This window comes from Trichechus manatus, unplaced genomic scaffold (assembly GCF_000243295.1).
Source record: "Trichechus manatus latirostris isolate Lorelei unplaced genomic scaffold, TriManLat1.0 scaffold00011, whole genome shotgun sequence".
Classification (NCBI taxonomy): Eukaryota; Metazoa; Chordata; class Mammalia; order Sirenia; family Trichechidae; genus Trichechus; species Trichechus manatus.
The window spans coordinates 31,895,137-31,910,885 of NW_004443947.1; the positions used below are offsets into that span (position 1 = coordinate 31,895,137).

The 15,749-nt window shown below is 44.5% G+C and overlaps 1 protein-coding gene across 1 annotated transcript in view; it reads right to left on the reverse strand.

Moving 5' to 3' along the window:
* Positions 1-1,368, reverse strand: part of G3BP1 (G3BP stress granule assembly factor 1) — a 36,830-nt gene extending 35,462 nt beyond the window's left edge. Inside the window, exon 1 of the mRNA XM_004371289.2 lies at positions 1,239-1,368. The gene's annotated coding sequence lies outside the window, so the exon portion shown is untranslated. The remainder of the gene's footprint in view (positions 1-1,238) is intronic.
* Between the last annotated feature and the right edge of the window lie 14,381 nt (positions 1,369-15,749).

Here is a 15,749-nt window from a genome sequence, read left to right on the forward strand (position 1 = left end):
ACTAATCACTCTGAACCTCATTTTCGTCAATTATAAAACAAGGAAGTTAAACTATCTCCTCAAAGGTCTTTCTCAAAAGTCTGCTTCGACTGAAAAAAAGAAAAAGAAAAAAAGATTCAAGGTCTACATATCAGAGTCTAACTTCCTGCTGGCGAAAATTTCCCATCACCTCACTATGTGTTTCAAATCTGATAAGGAACATAGTCCATGTTTACTTGCATTTATTCATTTTCCTACTTTTTCCAGAACTGTTAGGGCAGCACATCTATCAGCTATCCGTACGAATACAGGTAGAAAGGGAAGCTCAAACCCTCTTCCTTTGTCATAATTCCACTTGCAACCTTTGCTCGTCTCCCAGGAAGGCCACCACTGGCCTCAAGTACAAATGCCGCAGCAGTCTTCTCGGCAGTTGGGTCTTTCGAGGATGATGCTGCCCCCAATGACGACTGCTCTGGGGGCAAAGGTGCCCTGGGACCACACAGGCCGCTGGAGCAAAGAATAAAACAGGCTCGGGGACTAGGAGCCAGGCAGTCTGGGTTCAAATACCTGTCCCTTACCGTCTGCGTGCCTTTGGCCATGTCACTCCGCTGTAAAACGAGGGAAACAACTGTACCTGCCTCATAGGATCGTTGGAAGGATTCAATGAAATACATACAAGTTGCTCAGCACAGGGCCTGGCCCAAAAGAGAGGGCTTAGCGACATTAGTTATCATTATTGCTAATTCGTATTGCTAATTCTCCATGCACACGGCTGCTCACTCTATACTCCTTGTAGAGTCGAAAAATTCTGATCGCACTTGAAGGTCGCCCCCACCCCTCCTCCTGATTTGGGCCAAGTTCGAGCCCCTCGGCCCGGGAAGAAAACACTCGACTGGCGCGTGGAGTGGGGTGGGGATAGATGTAGGGTGCAGCGGGAAAAGCTGGAGAGCCGGCTCGCAGACCCTCCCCGGCCGCGCGAGGCTTCCCAGCCCTCCGAGATCGCCCTGGGGCCCGGGTGGCGGCCGCTGCTCGCTCTCGCCCCGCGTGGCCGTTGGACGCGGCACGTGCGCGCGGCGGCCACGGCCTCGCGCTCCAGACGGTGGGGGTGGGGGAGGCAGAAAGCCGCTACGCGCGCCTGCGGCCGTTGGGGGTGGGGGGGCACCTCTCGCGGCCGCCGCTCGGACTTCTTCTCCCGCTAACAACCGCCCCAACTCGGCCTTGTCTTCCCGCGGCCCAGCCCCGCCCACACCCCGGCGTACCTGCGCGGCTGAGCGGGAGAGGAACAAGCTTTGCTCCACAGCAGGACGGACTGCAGAAAACCCTTAAGCAACTGCGCCCGCACACACGCGTGCTCCGCCGCCGGTCTATATAACCACGACTCAGCCGAACTTGTTGCCGGCAGGCCGGGCGAGCGGGTGGCCAATCCCGAATGCGCCCTCTGGGCTCTTCGAACCACAATTGGATACTGACTCAGGGTGAAGGCGTGGCTCTTGATTGGCTTGGACTAGGGCGTATGAGACTGTAAGGATCTCGTTTCCCTAGTAACGGATTGGCATCCAGAGGAACCAATCATTTAAAGGCATAGCGGAAAAGACGGTGGGAAGTTATGTGACCGATACCCATAATAGCCAATAAATCCATGGAGCTACTCTCATTCGCTAAAACGTCTTCCCGTAGGCGGAGATCCGTTTTCCATGCAGGAGCGGTTGCTCCACAAGGTGGGGCCCGTGTACTTTGGGGAAGTAAACCCCACGCAAATAGGAGGTGGGCTCCAGAGAGGCCAAGGAAGTCCCCGGCCAATCGTAACGCCGGAAGGGGCTGATTGACGCGGGGGTTGTACGGCTCCAAGGAGATCGAGCCCCAGAGCCGCCGTGCCCTCTGGGGCGTTTGTAAGAGTTTCATGGCTGCGGCGTCTGTTCCCTTTCCTTGCTTTCTCTAACGTTTTTGGGCCAGCCCCAGAGCCCTCTTTCCCGCCTTTTCCGCACAGATGGTATTAGGGGAACCAGGTAGTAAAGTTTCCGGTTAACTTTTTTTTTTTTTTTAATCTTTTAATTACTTTTTTTTATTTCCATGCGGCAGCCTAAGGGCACTTGCTGATTCTTTAGCCAGCACTATTGTTGGACTTGGACCACAGTTAAAAGAAAACAAAAGAAGAAAGTAGCTCCTGTTGTGTATATAAGAAAATGTAAAAAGATCACATGTGAAAACTGCTATTGAGTTTGAGAATATACATTTCCATCTCATTGTTTCTTGGCAAATGCTGCTGTTGTTTAGACCAATGGTCGGCTCATGAGGTTGGAATCATTTTCCCTTTTGGTTGCTGCAGAGGAACATCTCCTATCGTTTGGGCCTAATGCAACATGCTGTGCGTCACCACCATTGTCATTCCTTTTTCTGATTGCTGTGTATATATGGGACTTCGAAGACTTTTGCTTTTTTCTTCATATCGTTGCATCTTTAGAAGATAACTTGTCCAACTCCTATATGGACATTCCAAAGATTTCCCGAAACACTTGGGCTAAGTGGCCCTTCAGCCTGGTTCTGTCCATGTGTCTTAGTATTTTGTTGTCCCCTCTGTTGGTCACCATGAGCATTTTCTATGGGAATATGGTTGGTTCCAACACATTAGGCATAGACACGCATTCTCATTCCAGGTATGTAACCAGCCGGGAAGGTCTCCCATTAAATTTTGCTTAAAAAGTTTTTAATGAAGCACCTGGAGCATCTCTGGATGGGGAGAGAGGCCGAGGAGGCTGGCCTAGCCGGGGCTGGAAGGAGAAATGGGCTCAGGCTGCAAGCCCGGTCCGAACCAGGCCGAGCCCTGCTCTGCCTCCCTGCACCGCTGACCTGGCCGCCACGACTGGAGACCAGGGTAGGCCCCAGGAGCGATGAGAAAGTCTCCGCTGGTCCCCCAAGGCCCCACTCCCGCATCAAACTTGCTCATTCAGCATTGATTGAGCACCAGGGCTGGGAGTCAGAGATGATCAAGATGCTGTTCACCGTCAACCATTCAACACAGGAGTGCTGCACTGGAAAGCGCATCCGAAAACAGGCGTCACAGTTCTGTGGGGGGACGGAAGGGAGCTCAGCCTACAGGAAAGAAGTGGCTAAAAAATATCTGAGGTAAGGAACCTTAAGATCATGGAAGGCATGCTGAGGAATTTAGACTTTATTCTGAAGATGGAGAGCCCCTGGAGAGTTTTTTAAAGGGTGGACTAAGAGATTTGCATTTTACAAAGATGACTGTTCTGAGACCAGATTGGCAAAAATTTACAAGATTAGTAAATTAACCCAGGTGGCCTGTGATGAGGGAAATGGCTGCTCTTAATCACATTTGGAAGGAGTATTAAATGATACAGCCTATTTTGTAAGGCAAGTGGGCATTATCTATTAAAATTGTATGCATTCCCTAAATAAAAATACTACTTCTCGATAGATAGGTACATTTGTTTACAGAAAGGCCTGTACCAGGATGTTTATTGCAGTGTTGTTAGAATACTTAAAAATAGAATATTAAAATAATATTCATCAGTTGGCAAACTGTTTAACAGTGGTATACCCATGATATGCAATAGTTAAAAAAAGAATGAGGTAGAACTATATGGATATGAACCGATGTCCAAATATTAATCAGGTTGTTAATTTAAAAAAATCACGTCATTCAACAAAACATACAGTGAAGTCCCATTTATGTTAAAAACCAAACCCGTTGCCGTCAAGTTGATTCCGACTCATAGTGACCCCAGAGGACAGAGTAGAACTACCCCATAGAGTTTCCAAGGAACACCTGATGGATTTGAACTGCTGACCTTTTGGTTAGCAGCTGTAGCCCTTAACCACTATGCCACCAGGGTTTCAACAAAAACACTTCTCATTTTGTATGTTTAAAATATGTATGTAAATGTATAGGGAAAGTTCTGAATTTCAAATAAATTCAGTCATTACTCCTGGAGAGTCCAGTAGGTTGGGAGGGATGAGGGTAATGTGTTTGAAATGTTTACAATGAGACAGTGTTCACATATTGTGTTGTATAATGGAACGGAAAGAGGGAGGGGAGGAGGGAAGGATTATGGGAGGAAGAATGTGGGTAAGAAGATCCTTCAGGTGGCTGTTGCTGTCTTCCATGGGAGAAAGGGAGTTAGCATCCTCCTGTCATAGCTTCCCCATCCACATAAACCCTCAAGACCCAGGTGATGGATACTTAGTTAATGTTCCGTGGTTAACTTACTCCCAACAAATTGTCTAGAGCAGTGGTTAGGGGCTTCCCCCCCACACCAGGACACACTTGGCATTGTCACAGCTAGGTAGGGAGGCTACTGGCATCTAGTGAGTAGAAGCCAAGTGTACACAGAAGAGCCCCCAAAACAAAGAACTATCCGGCCAAAACATAAGTAATGTGGAGGTTGAGAAACTCTGGTCTACAGACCCATTTAAGTCATCTAGGGGAGAATTTCAAGTCTCCTCCTGGTCTTTATCTCCGCTGCCAAGAAAATTCTGCAGACCCCTCCAGTACATTCCTTCACCCTTGCCTTTCTATCAACTCTCCCCAAAGCTCTGAGAATCAGGGTGAGAGAAGAGTGAACAAGACCTGAACATAGCTACTCATTTGTGAAGAGTGACTAAAAATATGTGTGTATCTTTAACTGTTAAGCTCCCACCTGTGATCAAAGACCTAGTATAGTAATATTCATTGTAGCATTGTTTGAAATAGGAAGAAACAAGAAACAACCCAAGTATCTAGCTACATGGGACTGATCAGATTCAATACTATACTACAGCACACTCTTACAGTAGACTGTCGTGCCATCGTAGAGAAAATGAGGCAGATCTACATGTATGGTTGTAGAGTGATCTCCAAGAGATATTGTTAAATGAAGAAAGCAAAATACAGAATAATGGGAAGAGTATGCCAGTATTTGTGCAAAAAGAACAGATGGAGGCTATGTTGTTGTTGTTAGGTGCCATTAAGTCGCTTCTGAATCGTAGCACCCTATGTACAACTGAACGAAACGCCGCCCAGTTCTGTGTCATCCTCACAGTGGTTGCTATGATTCAGACCATTGTTGCAGCCACTGTGTCAATCCACAGAGGAGGGTCTTCCTCTTTTTCTCTCACCCTCAACTTTACCAAGCATAATGTCCTTCTGTAGGGACTGGTCCCTCCTGATAACATGTCCAAAGTATGTGAGACAAAGTCTTGCCATCCTTGCTTCTAAGGGACATTCTGGCTGTACTTCTTCCAAGATAGATTTGTTTGTTCTTCTGGAAGTCCATGGTATATTCAATATTCTTCACCAACACCATAATTCAGAGGCATCAGTTCTTCTTCAGTCTTCCTTATTCATTGTCCAGCTTTCACATGCATATGAGGCAATTGAAAACAGTCCTTAAAATGACATCTTTGCTTTTTAACACTTTAAAGAGGTCCTTTGCAGCAGATTTGCCCAATGCAATGCATCATTTGATTTCTTGACTGCTGCTTCCATGAGCGTTGATTGTGGATCCAAGTAAAATGAAATCCTTGATAACTTCAATCTTTTCTGCATTTATCATGATGTTGCTTATTGGTCTAGTTGTGAGGATTTTAGTTTTCTTTACGATGAGGTATAATCCATACTGAAGGCTTTGATAGTCTTTGATCTTCATCAGTAAGTGCTTCAAGTCCTCTTTGTTTTCAGCAAGCAAGGTGGTGGCATCTACATATCACAGGTTGTTAATGAGTCTTCCTTCAGTCTTGATGTTCTGTTCTTCATATAGTCCAGCTTCTCAGATTATTTGCTCAGCATACAGATTCAATAAGTATGGTGAAACAATACAACCTTGACGCACACCTTTCCTGACTTTAAACCATGCAGTATCCCCTTGTTCTGTTTGAACAACTGACTCTTGGTCTATGTACAGGTTCCTCATTCACACAATTAAGTGTTCTGGAATTCCCATTCTTTGCAATGTTATCCATTATTTGTTATGATCCACACAGTCGAATGCCTTTGCATAGTCAATAAAACAGGTAACACTGGTGGCACAGTGGTTAAAGCGATCGACTGCTAACCGAAAGGTCAATGGTTCAAAACCACCAAGCAGCTCCATGGGAGAAAGATGTGGCAGTCTGCTTCTGTAGAGATTTACAGCCTTGGAAGCTCTGTGGGGCACTATGAATCAGAATCAACTCAATGGCAGTGGGTTTGGTTTGTTGTTTTTGGTAAATATCTGTCTTAGTCATCTAATGCTGCTACAACAGGAATACCACAAGTGGATGGCTTCAACAAAGAGAAATTTATTCTCTCACAGTCTAGTAGGCTGCAAGTCCAAATTCAGGGCATCAACTCCAGGAGAAGGCTTTCTCTCTCGGCTGTGGAGGAAGGTCCTTGTTATCACTCTTCCCTTGGTCTGGGAGCATCTCAGTGCAGGAACCTCAGGTCTAAACGACTCACTCTGCTCCCAGCACTGCTTTCTTGGTGGTATGAGGTCCCCAACTGTCTGCTTGCTTCCCTTTCCTTTTATCTCTTGAGAGATAAAAGGTGGTGCAGGCCACACCCCAGGGAAACTCCCTTTACATAGGATCAGGGATGTGACCTGGGTAAGGGTGTTACAATCCCACCCTAATCCTCTTTAAGATAAAATTACAATCACAAAAATGGAGAACAACCCCACAATACTGAGAATCATGGCCCAGCCAAATTGATACACACACTTTTTGTGGAACATAACTCAATCCATGACAATATCTTTCTCGTATTCTCTGTTTCAGCCAAGATCCATCTGACATCAACAATGATATCCCTCCTTCCACATCCTCTTCTGAATCTAGCTTGAATTGCTGGCAGTTCCCTGTCGATGTACTGCTGCAGCCACTTTTGAATGATCATCGGCAAAATTTTACTTGTGTGTGATATTAGTGATATTGTTCGCTAATTTCTGAGTTCGGTTGGATCACCTTTCTTGGGAATAGGCACAAATATGGATCTCTTCCAGTCGGTTGGCCAGGTAGCTGTCTTCCAAATTTCTTGGCATAGATGAGTGAGCACTTCCAGTGCTGCATCCGTTTGTTGAAACATCTCAATCTGTATTACGTCAATTCCTGAAGCCTTGGTTTTCACCAATGCCTTCAGTGCAGCTTGGACTTCTTCCTTCAGTACCATCGGTTCTTGATCATATGTTACCTCTTGATATAGTTGAACATCGACCAATTCTTTTTGGTACCGTGACTCTATATTTCCTCCATTTTCTTCTTTTTTTTTTTTATCATGCTTTAGATGAAGGTTTACAGAGCAAGTTAGTTTCTCATTAAACAATTAATACACATATTGTTTTGTGACATTGGTTGCCAACCCCACAACCTGCCAACGCTCTCCCCTTCTCAACCTTGGGCTCCCCATTACCAGTTTTCTGGTCCCCTCCTGCCTTCTCGTCCTTGCCCCTGGGCTGGTGTGCCCCTTTAGTCTTGTTTTGTTTTATGGGCCTGTCTAATTTTTGGCTGAAGGGTGAACCTCAGGAGTGACTTCATTACTGAGCTATACGGGTGTCTGGGGGCCACACTCCCAGGGTTTCTCCAGTCTGTGTAAGACCAGTAAGTCTGGTTTTTTTTTTGTGAGTTGGAATTTTGTTCTACATTTATCTCCAGCTCTGTCCTGGATCCTCTATTGTGATCCCTAACAGAGCATTCGGTGGTGGTAGCCGGGCACCATTTAGTTGTGCTGGACTCAGTCTGGTGGAGGCTGTGGTAGTAGTGGTCCATTAGTCCTCTGGACTAATCTTTTCCTTGTGTCTTTGGTTTTCTTCATTCTCCCTTGCTCCAGACGGGGTGGGACCAGTGGAGTATCTTAGATGGCTGCTCACAAGCTTCTAAGACCCCAGACGCTACTCACCAAAGTTGGATATGGAATATTTTCTTTATAAACGATGTTATGCCAGTTGAGCTAGATGTCCCCCGAGATGTCCATCATCTTGTGATCCTTCCTGCATTGTTTAATATTTTCCCCTTAGAATCCTTCAATATTGCAACTCGAGGTTTGAAGTTTTTCTTCAGTAGTTTCAGCTTGAAAAATGCCGAGTGTGTTCTTCCCTTTTGCTTTTCTAACTCCGGGTCTTTTGCACATTTCGTTATAATACTTTACTTTGTCTTCTCGAGCCCCTCTTTGAAATCTTCTGTTCTCACTTCATCATTTCATCCTTATGTTCAAGAGCAAGTTTTAGAGTCTCTTCTGACATCCATTTTGGTCTTTTCTTTCTTTCCTGTCTTTTTAATGATCTCTTTCTTTCTTCATGTATGATGTCCTTGATGTCATTCCACAACTCATCTCATCTTCAGTCATTAGTGTTCATCGTGTCAAATCTATTCTTGAGATGGTCTCTATTCAAGTGGAATATACTCAACATCATATTTTGGTTGTTGTGGGCTTGTTCTAATTTTATTCAGCTTCAACTTGTACATGCAATTGATAGTCTGTTCCACAGTCAGCCTCTGGCATTGTTCCAGCTGATGATATTGAGCTTTTCCATCATCTCTTTCCACAGATGTAGTTGATTTGATTCCTGTGTAGTCCATCTGGCAAGGTACACATGGATAGTCACCATTTATGCTGTTGAAAAAAGGTATTTGCAATGAAGAAGTCATTGGTCTTGCAAAATTCCGTCATGCGATCTCTGGCATTGTTTCTATCACCAACGCCATATTTTCCAACTGCCGATCCTTCTTCTTTGTTTCCAACTTCTGCATTCCAATTACCAGTAATTATCAATGCATCTTGATTGCATGTTTGATCAATTTCAGACAGCAGAAGTTGGTAAAAGTCTTCAATTTCTTCACCTTTGGCCTTAGTGGTTGGTCCGTAAATTTGAATAATAGTCATATTAACTGGTCATTCTTGTAGGCATATGAATATTAATTATCCTATCACTGACAGCACTGTACTTCAGGATAGATCTTGAAATGTTCTTTTTGACGATGAATGTGACGCCATTCCTCTTCAATTTGTCATTCTTGGCATAGTAGACCATATGATTGTCTGATTCAGAATGGCCAATACCAGTCCATTTCAGCTCATTAATGCCTAGGGTATCGATCTTTATGCATTCTGTTTCATTTTTAAGGACTTCCAATTTTCCTAGATTCATACATCATACATTCTATGTTCCTATTATTAATGGATGTTTGCAGCTGCTTCTTCTCATTTTGAGTCGTGCCGCATCCGTAAATGAAGGTCCCAAAAGCTTGACTCCATCTATGTCGTTAAGGTCAGCTCTCCTTTCAGGAGGCAGCTCTTCCCCAGTCGTCTTTTGAGTGATTTCCAAACTGGGAGGCTCATCTTGTGGCACTACATCAGACAGTGTTCCACTGCTATTCATAAGGTTTTGACTGGCTAATTTTTTTCAGATCAGACCGCCAGGTCCTTCTTCCTATTCTGTCTTAGTTTGGAAGCTCAGCTGAAACCTGTGACCCTGCTAGTATTTGAAATACCCCAAATTTCTTCTATTAAGATGTATTGTATTGTTATAGGAGTCCCTCGGTAGTGCAAATGGTTAATCTTCTGAGCTACTAACTGAAAGGTTGGAGATTCAAGTCCATCCAGAGGTGCCTTCGAAGAAAGGCCTGGTGATCTATTTCATAAAAAATCAGGCTTGAAAACACAGTTCTACTTTGACACATACGGGGTCACCATGAGTCGAAATTGACTTGACAGCAACTGGTGGTGATAGTTATCTATACACATTTATTCCTGTGTTTTTATGCTGTACATGCATAGGTTGTGTCTGGAAGGAGTCACAAGATACTGTTAATGATTGTCAATGGGGATGTGAACTTGGAACAGGGTAGGAGAAAGGCTTAGTTTTCATTCTGTACCCTTGGGCACGGTATGAATTTTTTTTAATCATGTACATATATTATTTTAAAAAATAGCATGTTACATATAGATTGTAATTCTGATATGAGAAACTGCAAATATGGAAACTTTGATCTTTAAAACAAACAAATAGGTTGGAATGTTACATTACCCCGCATAGGTATATGAAAACAAAAACATTTGCCATTGAGTCCATTCCATGTCATGGCGACCTCATCTGAGGAGTTTAGAAAATGAAGCATCAAAGTTTTAATCTGTCCCTCCTCCCTTAATCTGCTAACTTCTTTTCCTTTTGCCCTCTTATCATACAAAGATCCAGACAGACCCTGTACTAGCTTAAAAGTACATGCCTTTTTGAATTCCTTCCCTCCTTTGACGTTGACTGTCCGTAAATACATCTCAAACTCTGTAGAGTGCTGATTATGAGCCAGGCACCTGGCCAATGATCTCTACAAGGATGATCTCATTTAATCTTCACCATAACCCTATTTCTCATTTCTCAAATACAGAAACAGATGCAGAGAGGTTAAACAAGTTGCCCAAAGTCACACAACTAGGGCTGGAAGCTAGGATTCTCCTACTCCATGTTCTCTTACCCATTCCCCAGTACCGCCCAGGGAAGGAGGATATACCCCCTAGTAGGGGGTATATAGTAGATAAAGGGATGTGGCCTCCTCAGAAACCTCTGAAAGGATGGAATTTTCTCTTCATTCTCTCAGGTGTGGTACCAGGTATTACTGCAGAGACAGATTTCTAGGTGGTTTTAGGATTCAGGAGTCTATGAGAAATCCTGGTAATCTGCAGCCAAAGCTCTTTGCAAAAGGCTCTTTCTAGCACACTCTGGTACTATATACAGATCAAGGGGTCCTCACTTCCTACGGTTAGAAGAGAAACAAAGAACAATCATGGGTTGATAGCATGTACCAAGCACCTACTATGTGAGTGGCATGATGTTAGACACATTTTTTCAACTCATCCTTACAAAACCTCTATGAAGTATTAACTCTGTTTTACAGATGAACAAACTATGGCTCAGAAAGGTTAAATGACTGGCCCAAAATCACATAGCTTGAAAGTGGTAGAGCTAGTAATCAAAATCAGGTTAATATCACTCTAAACCCAAAGCCCAATAAGGAAGAAGGAAACAAGAATAAAATACTGTATATAATACCAGTAACTCATCTAGTCCTCACAACAACTCATTTCAACAATGGGGAAACCAAGGCAAAAAGAAGTGAAATAGCTGTTCACCCATCATATTGTAAAAATGATAGTTTGCTAATATCAAATGTTGGTAAAGGTGGGGGAAAATAGTTATTCTTGTATACTGGTAGTAGAAAATATAAATTGGCACAGCCATTCTGAGGGCATTTAAAAGCATCTATTAAAATTTTAAATCTACATACCCTATAACCCATAAATTCCACTCTGTGGTATCCATTCTGAAGAAATACCCCCCCACATGTATACAGAGAGCAAAGATGTTCATCATAGCATTGTTTGTAATATTAAAAAACATTTAAACATCAATAAGGGAATAGCTAAATTTACTATAACGTGTACTAGAAAATTTTAGGCAGTAATTTTAAAAAATTGAGGTAGTTTACATAGTTATATAGCTAGTTTATATGTTCTATATATAAAATATAATTTATAATATATATAAAAACAGAGGTCACCAGAGGATATTGTTCATTGAAAGAGCATCTTGTAAATTATGTACAGTATATCATGTACATTTAACAGTTACCAACCTGCGTTTATCAACGTTGGTAAATGACAAAGGTCTCAAGGATATACAACAATCTGCTAACACTTATTACCTCTGTGGAAGACAGTGAAATAAAGATTTGAAGAAGACTTTCATGTTATCTATATTGTTTAAATTTTTTTACATTATGTTTTCATATATAATTAAAAAATAACTTGTCATAACTCTAAGAGTAGCATCTCACTGTTAATTATGTACCAGGCACTGAGCTGAATATTTTATGGGCATTGTCTTATTTCTCACAACAGCACTATGAAATAGTTCTAGTAATTATTATCCATATTTCACAGGTGAAGAAACTGAAGTTCAGAGAGGTTAACTGCTTAATACAACCAATTAGTAACAAATAGGTTTGTCTAGGTTGTCTCATTGACACAGCTTAAAAACCTGAAGCCTGGAGTGGTCTGACAGAGAATAAAAGAATGAGAGGACAGCATGACAGATGTTCCCAGACCCTTGGTTATGGTGTTGGGAGTCCACTAAGGAGTGCTGGGGACTGTGGTGTCCCAAAGAGTGCACAGCTTGTCTAAAGAGTCATTGTAGCAGTGGTTAGTGCTGTTTTCTGGCATTGCCATTTCTCTTCCTTCCAGGTACCGGGCCAGATTACACATTCCTGATGGGAAAGTGACCATTTACAGATGGGTGTGACCATGTGACCTGCCTTGGCCAAAAAAATGTAAGCAAAAGTGGCATATGTCTCTTCCAGGCAGAAGAATTTTGCCTGTAATCCCACACCCATCCAAGAGAACCTCTAGTAACATTTGCTATCATTCAATTATTTTTATGTAAACACGTAGAATGTATGTATGTATACAGGTAATATTATCCTGTACAAGGAACCCTGGTGGTGCAGTGGTTAAGCACTTAGCCGCTAACCAAAAGGTTGGCGGTTCAAACCCACCCAGCAGTTCAGCAGGAGAAAATACCTGTCTATCTGCTCCTGTAAAAATTACAGCCTAGAAAACCCTATATGGAAGTTCTACTCTGTCACATGGTGTCGATATGAGTTGGAATCAAGGACGCCTAACAACAACATTATCCTGTACATTTCCTTCTCCTCTTTGATAGCCCTTCATTTGCCACCTCTAATAGGTTTCCATAATGCTGCCTTATTAAATTGCTCTTCCTCTGTTTAGCATGGAGCCCTGGTGGCTCAGTGGTTAAGAGCTTGGCTGCTAACCAAAAGGCTGGCAGTTCAAATCCACCAGCCGCTCCTTAGAAACCCTATGGGGAAGTTCTACTCTGTTCTTATAGGGTCACTATGAGTCAGAATTGACTCCTTGGCAATGGGTTTGGTCTGATCCTTCCACTCTTCCTCTGTCTTGGGTGGTTTGTCTTGTGTACTGTTGCCTTTGCAAAGAATTTTTCCTCTTTCCCAACCCACTCCCCACAGTGTCTTGCTATCCCCAGTCCTGTTGCACAACTGTCCCCACTGCTACCAGGAAGCTGTGTCTTGCCTTCTCTGGACCTAAGGATGCCAGCCCCTACACTGCCCTCTCCTTCCTTCCTTCCACATGAACACAAAATTCTAGCTCCTCATGGAATACAATGATCACTCTCCCACACTCGTGTTTCCTGTAGAGGCACTGATATGGACCAGATAGTCTGCGACCTATATAGAAAGAGTAGGAGAAAGAACCTTTTGGCTTAAGGAAATGGCCTGGCAGTGGGGAAGGGAATGAAGGGTTAAGAGGTGAGCATTTTGCCAATAACGGAAGCCCAGTGCTAGGAAGGCCAGCAGAGGCTCTAACAATTGGAAGAATGTTAATATGTTTTCCTGCCTACCATGTGTCACAGGAGGCCTGGTGGCACAGTGGTTAAAGCACTTGGCTGCTAACCAGAAAAGTTGGCTGACGGTTCGTACGCACCAGCCACTTCATGGGGAAAGATGTGGCAGTCTGTTTCCGTAAAGATTTACAGCCTTGGAAACCCTAAGGGGCAGTTCTACTCTGTCCTACAGGGTCACTATGAGTCAGAATTGATGGCATTGAGTTTGGTTTTGGCCACGTGCCAAGCAATGTACTATGCAGTTTACATACGTTATCATATTTATTCTTCACAACAATACTGCAAAGTTGGTCTCTTTGGGGGAACCATACATCCTGGTTTGCCCAGAACAGTTATGGTGTATACCTGTTGTCCTGGCATAATTATTAATGGCATCCCTTTTCATTTTCAAAAGGCTAGGATGAAAAATTGTATAGTCACCTTAATGATCCCCATTTTATAAGTGAGTATACTGAGGTAAAGTAATCTGCCCAAGGTCACACAGTTGGTAAATGATAGGGCTGAGATTCAAACTCTGTTCTGTATGGCTTTAATACTCATGCCCCTTCCACTCACCAAGCCTCCTCACCCAGGAGTGGGCCTGCTCTAGACGTGTTCCTTCCATTTTGTGTTCCTTGAACTTAGGCCCAGAGTGGATCCATTATCCTCTTCCCTAACTTGAAGTTGGCAGCTTGTTGTCACTCCCTGTTACCAATTTGGGTTCAGTCAGGAGAGAGAAACCACACAGTAGTTTGAGCACGGTAAGTTTAGAGATTTATTATAACTGGGAAAAAAAAAAAAACACCAAACCAATTGCCGTGGAATTGATTCCAACTCATAGCGACCCTATAGAACAGAGTAGAACTGCCTCATAGGGTTTCCAAGGAGCGGCTGGTGGATTTGACTGCCAACCTTTTGGTTAGCAGCCGAGCTCTTAACCACTGTGCTGACTGTAGTAATGAGGGATCAGCTAGTAAGAAGTAAAAAGAACTCTAAAGAATGCAGGGATAGCAGATACAAGGAGCTGCCACTAGTGCTAGGGCTTAGAGCACCCAAGGAAGACCTCCTCCCCCAGGGCTGAGGTAGAGCTCTCTAAGAAGATCTCCCACCAACCCGCAATCTCCCTGGGCTGAGACAGAGCACCCAAGGAAGAGTCCCCTCACCCCCCAATTCCAGGCTGAGATCCAGGCCTTGTTGGAGAGGGCACAACTGTGGCTTACTGAATGGCAGAGAACTCTTATCTCAGATATTACCTCCTCCAGAAGACTCCACTCACTGTTCAAGAACACCTCACCCACATACACACACACACACACACACACACACACACACACACACAAACTGTTCAAGAACACCTCACCCACATACACACACACGTTCTGATTTAAGGACGCTTTCTTACACACACACACACACACACTCATTCTCACTCTCTCTCACTCTCTCTCTCTGTCTCTCAAATTGAAGGACCCTTTCTCTGTGCTTCCATGACCCCCTGGTTCCCTGGATCACAGTTCCTTCAACACTGATTTACTACTGCCTGCTTCCTTCTATCCCTACTCTTTTCCACTGCTGAATCTTGGGTGCCCAGCATAGTGCTGACTCATGGTTGGCCTTCAATATAAACATCGGCTGAGTGAAAAAGTGAGATTGTTTATTATGAGCCCATTAGGGAGGGACAGTATCTGCCCTGTTCTCTACCTTGCCCTTGTATTCCCAGCCCCTAAAGCAGGACCTGACACGAAGTAAGCGCTCTAAAAATGGCCGAGAGGTGAAGAGGGTGAGCCCAGCGTCCCCTTCACCGCTTCTACCAGACGTGGTCTGGTGTCGGATGTCCCGGTGCCGCACCCGCCGAGAAGAGGCTGCGCGGTTGGCGGCCCGCTGACTTCTCCCGCCCCCTTGCTCGCAAGGGGGGGCGGGCCTAGGGGCGGGGCCTAACCGGGGGGCCGGCTCCCTGCCCCCCTGGGGCGGGGCCTGCGGGGGCGGGCTCCTTTACCGAGGCGTACAGTCGGAATCCCAGCCCGAGCGATCCCTCAGATCCGGAAGAGGCGTCGCCACTGCTGCCGCCATAAGTCATGCCGGTAAGTGGCTTCGCCGCCTGCCGTATGCGCAAACTCGGCGTTCCCCGGCTCGGCCCTCGCCTGTACCTCCGCTGAGATTTTGCGTTTAAAGGGCTCAGGACGCCACCTAAGCTGTTATTGCCCCTCTTCTCACTCCTCCCCACTCGCCCCCTAGTTTCTGGGACCGTCCAGAAAATTCGATCCGAAAGAAGTTGAGTTAATCTAGGAGCCAGGCTTCAGAACGTCGGAGCTGTGAGGCCTCCAGCGATTACAAGCCCAAACCCTATTTGCATATACGGGGAAACTGAGGCTCAGTGAGGGGGCAGGT